Source organism: Athene cunicularia, assembly GCF_003259725.1.
Source record: "Athene cunicularia isolate RWA chromosome 3 unlocalized genomic scaffold, athCun1 chr3_part1, whole genome shotgun sequence".
NCBI lineage: Eukaryota > Metazoa > Chordata > Aves > Strigiformes > Strigidae > Athene > Athene cunicularia.
This window is the reverse complement of record NW_020799097.1, coordinates 3626119-3633261: the sequence shown is the minus strand read 5'-3', so window position 1 is coordinate 3633261 and position 7143 is coordinate 3626119.

Below are 7143 nucleotides of genomic sequence, written 5' to 3'. Positions count from 1 at the left end.
AAGAGACCACCCCCCCACCCCCTATCCGGTGTCATCGCAAGTTATGATCCAGGAAGAATTAATTTTAAAATCTTAATAACCTAGGTGTTTCTGTCTGGTCACCTGCTGCCTAGCGTCTGCACATCTCACCGTCTTTCATACAGAAAGACTCTTCAGTGTGTCATGAGTAACAGCAATGCTGACTCCCCCTTGTGACCCTCCACGTCCGCACCCACAGCAGTCTTTACCCAGCACAAATCCAATTCAGAATCTAGAGGTGCAAAAATCTAGGGCATCAGACAAGCCTCTGGGATACATCAAGGATGACGTCCTGGCGTGCATTGCACCACTTTATTGAATTGCGGATGAAAAGCAAATGTTGGGCTTGCTCCAGCTGTCTCTGAGGCTATGTCATGTTTGTAACATAATCAGAGCCAGGCCAAGGCGCTGGAGCTGGATGGTCTACACTCATAAATTGTTATTGTGGTCTTTGGCATGGGTTTGGCTGTCTTTTCTTTTTTTTTTTTTTTTTTTTGAGTGGTGGAGGGTGTTTTGGAGCGATGGGGATCAATGGACATGTTTAGATCAAACAAAGATGTGAGGGGAAATATCAGGGACATCGTTTGCAAATCAAACCCAGATGCACAAATAATCAGATGAGTGACGTACCCTTGGGCAAACAATTGTGCTTTGCTTCCACAAATCGTTTGGGTACATGTGTATCCCTAAGCTCCTGAATTTTCGCAATGACTTCAAAGCCCAAGATCATACTGCCAGTCATTTCAAGCTGGAGATGGAGCCCAGGTCTTCCCTAACACTTTTATCTTCCAAAATGACAACTTGCTCACAGAAAACTGGGTAAATTTTCCTGTCAATTCAGTATCTGAATTGCTATAAGTCTTCTAGTAAACCAAGCAGCCTCCAGGCCTCTTCTCTAGCCCTTAAGCAAAAAATCATAACCTGGTCATGCCCATCCTCTCTTCTCCTCCAGAAACAGGTGTCTATATCCAGACTGCCTGGCGAACACAATCCCTGATCCCAGACACACTTGGGAGTAGTTTGGGAGAGAAATAACCTGGACCAAAACCTCTCCAGGGATATGCTAAGCCTTTCACAGTTTGGATAATCAAATCCCAGAGCTTACGGCCTGCCTTGTTTTGTTTACTAGTAAAGATCTATCCAAGTAGTTCAAGCTTTGATAAAAGAAAAATGTGTGAGAGAAGATGAAAATATTTTTTTAATAATTGTATTTTTTTTAATCCTCAGTCTTGGAGGTTTTTTTAATGATTTGCTTTATGGCCTATCCCATGACCCACTAAAATCAAGCAAGGTCAATGAATGGGCTTTAGTCTCTGTTCCCACTGAATTCTCCTGCATTATAAATACACCCCTACTACCACACTTGAGTCAGCCTCTCTTGGCCAGTTCCCTGACACGTCTGGTGTCTCCATAAACCTGTTTTCCATCTCACTGAGTCTTTTTGATCAGTGATATGCCCATGCAGGACTCAGTCTACACTTGGGTGCCTGGGATATGCCAACATGGTGACCATGTGTTTTGCCAGTTATCAGGCCTAGCATAAAGGACACAGCCAGCATCAAGACGAACCAATGACCAAAATGTATTTGACACAAAAGGGTCAGTACATGGGTGAGCGCTGGGGGTACAAACAAGTCAGATTATACATAATCAACATCAATCCCACTGACCCCAACAACAACACCGCACGGCCAACAATGGGTGGGATAACCAGTGAAATGCAGTCTCCCAGAGAAGGGACGGGAGACAACCAGGTCAACAAGCCAAACACATCAGACCAAGGAAGCCACACACTGAATCTCTACACAGCCCACGTTTACAAAAACCAGAGCTGACTGGAGCCCAGTCCCAGGGAGGCAGGAGGTCCTTCCCCAGCAGGGAACTCTGCACAGGGCATCCCCCTCACACACAGACACTGCCCCTCCTGCAAGGGGTCCCAGCTGTTATCCCTGCGTGGGACACCTGACCTGGGGTTACTGACTGCGGGACCCCTGGGGTCATTGACCCAATGGCTCTGTCTGCCAGGCCGCCCACCCTGGGGGGAGCCTAAAGGGAAACTCACCCCCCTTTGGGAAGGGCTGTGGGAATCACCCAGATGTCAGCCTTAACTTGGGGTTGAAACCCCAACGTTTCACCATGGTCCTGCACAAAAACATATAAAGACTGGTCAGTGTTACACCATGCTCTGCTGCTTGTGTATATATATATATATATATATATAAAAAATAAGGAACTGTAGAAGACCTGGTGTCCTGAAGATATCCTATTTCATCATGTACATTAGTCATGGGAACCTGGGATCTTCTTTAAGAACTGTTCCTTTGTCTGTAATCAACAATATAATGACAGTGATAATGAAATTGCTTTCTTCGGCATGTCTTGCTTGCCTCTCATTCATTTCTAAAGGACACGTTGTCATCTGAGACTTGGAGGCGAATTGACATTGATCAAAGTATGATTTACTCCCATGTTGAGCATGAATGTTCTTCCAGAGGTAAGGTGAGGATACTGCCCTCACACTGGTCCAGGATGCTGGTGAACCAGGAGACTGGTGAACCAGGTCACTGGTTCCAGACAACAAGACAGAGGTATCCAGAAAGTCTAGGTCAGAAGTTGGACCTAAGTCTTCCTGTGTCTTAAATATGGGCTTTCACCATTGAGCTTTACTTCCATTTTCTTTCTTGACACTTTATTTCCGTAAGTTTTAGCTGATTTTGATTCTGTGGTGGCAGTTTGTAATTGTTTGCTAATTTATTCAAGATCTCAGCTTCCTTGAGACATGAAGGAGAGCAAAAAAATCTTTAGTACAGGAGGAAGAGGCACTATAACTAGCAAGTTAATGGATTGCTAGAAGATTTCACTGAGGTGTCATGAGATATAAATCAGCAAAGTATAAAAAGCCTGCTATTAGCCCCAAAGCGGGATGTGTGTGCAGATAAATGACACAGGAAAGAGTCACAGTCTGCACAGTTCCCAAAGAAACTCATCTAGGGACTCACTGAGGTCACCATAACCTCACAGATGAAAACCCTCCCTTGAAAGGAATTCACCCACCCACAAAGGTACAGCGCAAACCCGAAACATGGAGTGACCTGGGGGTGTAGAAGAGACCCACAGCTCAGCAGCCACTGGTGGACAACAAGTCCCAATGGCTGCAGCTGTCCAGCCAAGTGTTTATCATTTCTCAGAAGGTCCTGGGTCAACGCCAAACAAAAAGGGCCACGCTCGGATTTACAGATGGTGTGCATCCGCTGACGGCTATGTCATGAGATGGTTTCAAAGCCAGCACCATGTTCCTCCAGCCTTCCTAAGACACACACAGCCATCACTGGCTGCTCTCCCTGGACCAGGGTGATCTGAGGACAGGAGGGGGGGCTTGTTGAGGCGTATACCCCAACTCTGCCAAAGAGGTGGAAAGGATCTTCCTTATCTGTGTAAGTAAAGCCTTATTGCCCTCAAAACCCTGGCACTGAGTATCTTGCCTTTGCTGCCCCTGTTTTCATAAAGAAATGTTTCTCCCTAGCCCAGCTACAAAATTTAGCATTACTAACCCCTGGAGTTAAAAAAAAAGGTGCATCTGTACTAACATGTTGGTCCATCCCTTGCCTTGCATGGAGATGTTGGGCACTGGATTGTCTGTGCTGCATTTGCAACCATTTCCACCCCATTTCCACCCTGGAGTGAACCAACTGTGTGTTTGTTTGTGGAAAGCCACACACAGAATCACACGCTGTGGGGAATGAGCCCGTCCACACCACCTGGCCCAGGGGACACAGAAAAGATGCTATTAACAGTGATAGCACTTCGATAGCCCCAGCTGTACAGTGTATGTGTGGTGCACTGTAAATCCACAGTGTACATTCCTTGGGAGAACACGGCTCTGAAGATGGCCACACTTCAGACAGGGGGATGGACTGTGGAAGTTTCCCTCAAACTTGCTTTTTACCTGATTCTAACGAACTCTGGGTATGTGTGTGCTGTCTCAAAAAGCCCAAAAGCCAATAATTATTTCACAGAGGCAAAAAGCAAAGAGGCGAGGTGTTCATTTTTGTCAAGACTGCAATATGTCCTGCCCCTTCCATGCAAGTTGTCATCCCATTATTCAGCCACAAAAGATGTCCAGATGGGCACCCACCTTTGCCACCCTAGATCACAAAAGACCCTCCAAACTCTCTTTGCAAAGCTGATGTGATACACACTGCCACGGGCCACAGGCAAGAAAGCTTCTCTTCCAGCTCAGGTTTTTTTTTTTTCACTTCTCTACATCCTTACTGAGTGGATCAGCATCTGGGACAGCATGAGAAGGGTCCTGGCCTACCACACGCCTTCCAGCCTCAGAGACAGCACGGAGCAGCGAGCAGTCCTACAACCCTTTCAAGAGGGGATACATCTCACCCTCACGCAGTGACAGCGGGACCAGCCAAGCTTTGACATCAGTTATAAGGTATGAAGAGGATGAAGAGTGGGGAGAAATATTGCTTGGGAGAGGGCAACATGGAAAAATCAGGTCCAAGCTCTTCTGTTAAGAGTGAAAATGCACTGCAAAGCAACACATCCAAAAAAAAAAATGGCTGGGGGAGAGGAGGTGTAAAAATTCTGTCTTTTGCAAAACCCGAGCATGCCTATCTAGAAATTATTATCAGACTGCAGCAGGCATATGACTGCTGTTCCTCCAAGATCAGCATCACTCTAGCACAAAATGGTCCACAGCTTCCAGCTCTTTTGCCAGACGGGCCTTACAGGTTTGCCTACCACATAGTCCAGAGGGACAAGTCCAACCGCTACAGTGTCCAAACAGTTGTGTAAAGGTCCCAGGCCAGCTCCTCACTCTAGTCCCAGGGGAACAATCCCACTCCTAAGGGAGTAGTTCCCACTCCAAGAGGGTGATTGGGCCTATTTCTGATCCACCAGGTGACCATGGACTAATAGGTGATGAGAATAGTAAGTGGACAAGGAACATGAGGGGTTTGCCAGCAATTGACTGCTCTAGATCAGGACTTGTCAGCATTTGAACAAGATGTTTTAACCCAACTGAGCCTAGAGAAAGAAAAATCTGTATTTTGTCCTTCTTGGCTTTAGGAGCAGACTTAGCTCCTGACAGCTGGACGTTGGTGTCACCTGAGATGACCCAGGGTACCATGGTGGTTTTCCAAGAGTCTTGTCTGCCACTGTCACTTATGGAGAAATCCCCAATAACTAGGCGTTTCAGGGAACATAAATCAAGCTAATCTGGGACAGAGAACTTAGACTCTATCAAGTGCATCTGAACTACATTTTTTGAGGAGGAAGGGAATTTTTAACCTTGATCTTTCAACCATCCAATTTAGGATGTATTATAACTGTGATATGAACATAGCTGAAGGGACAGCAAACAGCAGGACCAGGCAGGGGCAGCAGCCAGGCAAGGGAAGCTGGAATATCACAGGCTGATTTTACAGCAAGAGCTGTATATCTATCACATTATTACCACCAAGGGATGCGTTGCTGAGCTAAGCGGCTACCTCCTCCACCAGTGCTGTGTGCTCATCATGTTCAGGAATGAAGCCTCCCAAATTCCTCAGAAGCCAAAGCTGGAATGACATTTTTGGCAGGAAAAAAATCACACCCAGGTTTCAGCTGGAGAAAATATTCACACGAGCTCAGATTAGAAAATGAACCACTCCTAGCCTGCACTATTCTCCTCCTTGCAGCTCCTCAGGAGTCTTTCCTTGCAGGTTGCCATCCTCCCACCCATCAACTCCCTGTGGACTTTGCTGGCTGCAGGAGTAGGGCAGAGGATCCCCCTGAGCCTCTTTTTTCCAACAAGCTGCCTCCATCTGGCAATCTACCAGTCCAAAATGCCAACAGCCGGGGAGAGGAATCGGGAAAGCCGATAACCAGCAAAGGTGAAGCAAGTCAACATTGTTTGGAGCCACGCACTAGGTCAGAACGACACAGAGGGTTTCTCAGCAGCAAATGTTACTCCCAAGACTGGAATATAATTAACTCCTGCCTACTCCCTTCCTCTTCCCGGATGCCATCCAGGATGCCAGCAGCACACAGAGGCTTCTGTAAAATCTCATGCTCAGCCCTGCGATTTTCCAGAAGAACAAAAGCAATGGGGATCCTTTGGTTCATTTTAATCTTCATCTCCCTGACCAGTCACGGTAAGACCAGGCCGAGGGTGGTAAACATAGCTATTTGGGAACAGGACTAGACTTTCCTCACTGTGTAATCAAAGCAAAATAGGGGGAAAGGTGCCCTCAGGTTTCTGGATGAGATAGTTGGCAAAATGCATGATTTAATCCCTTGCGTAATGTAAAAATGATCAGGGAAGAAGCTGTGGAAATGGGGCACCTCACTGCCTTTCTAGGAGCAGACTGGTTGGAGAAGCCCTACAGATGTCCTGTGCTCTGGGAAAATGTTTCTGCCTTTTCTCAGACTGCAGTTGCCTCCTTGGTAGGGCGAGGACAACCGCTCTGACCTCCCGTGCATGGCCTTTGGCAAAGTCCTGAAAAAACAACAGCGTGATAAAATGTTCCTTGAGTGAGTTTGGCTCCGCATCTTGGGTTTTTTAATGCAGATGTCTGAAGCTGTCCTTTGGGACGGGGACCCCAGCTGTGCTCTTTGCAGCCCTGTGTTACCAGGCTCCATGCACGCTCGCAATGCTGACTTGGCTGGCCGGGCACATGGTGCCAGAGGAAGCCCCATACATTTTACCCACCAACTTGCCTCTTCTTTATACAGGAGATGCTCATGGACCAGACAGCTGTAATCATGAAGGGGGCTTGTGCCGAGTTGGCAACTGCATTTCTGGTGAATATCTGGCTAGGTACTGCTTTGAACCCATCATTCTCTGTTGTAAAAGTTTATCAACCACTACTGCAAAGAGATGAAGATTTCCAAAGGAAGCAAAATGCAGCACGTGGAGAGCTGCAGGCTCCACTAACAAGGAACGAGCTGCTGTTGGAAAGATGTTGTGCCTTTCCGTTGCTCCCTTGGGAGAACACGGCTGTGGATACACTCATGGACTTCTGAACACGTTGCTTTTTGCTTTCACTGTGACTTTCTAGGAAACACTGTGACAAGAAGAAATTGGAGACACCCAGACTATTTATTGCCCCTTTTGGCATCTGGTTCGTACCT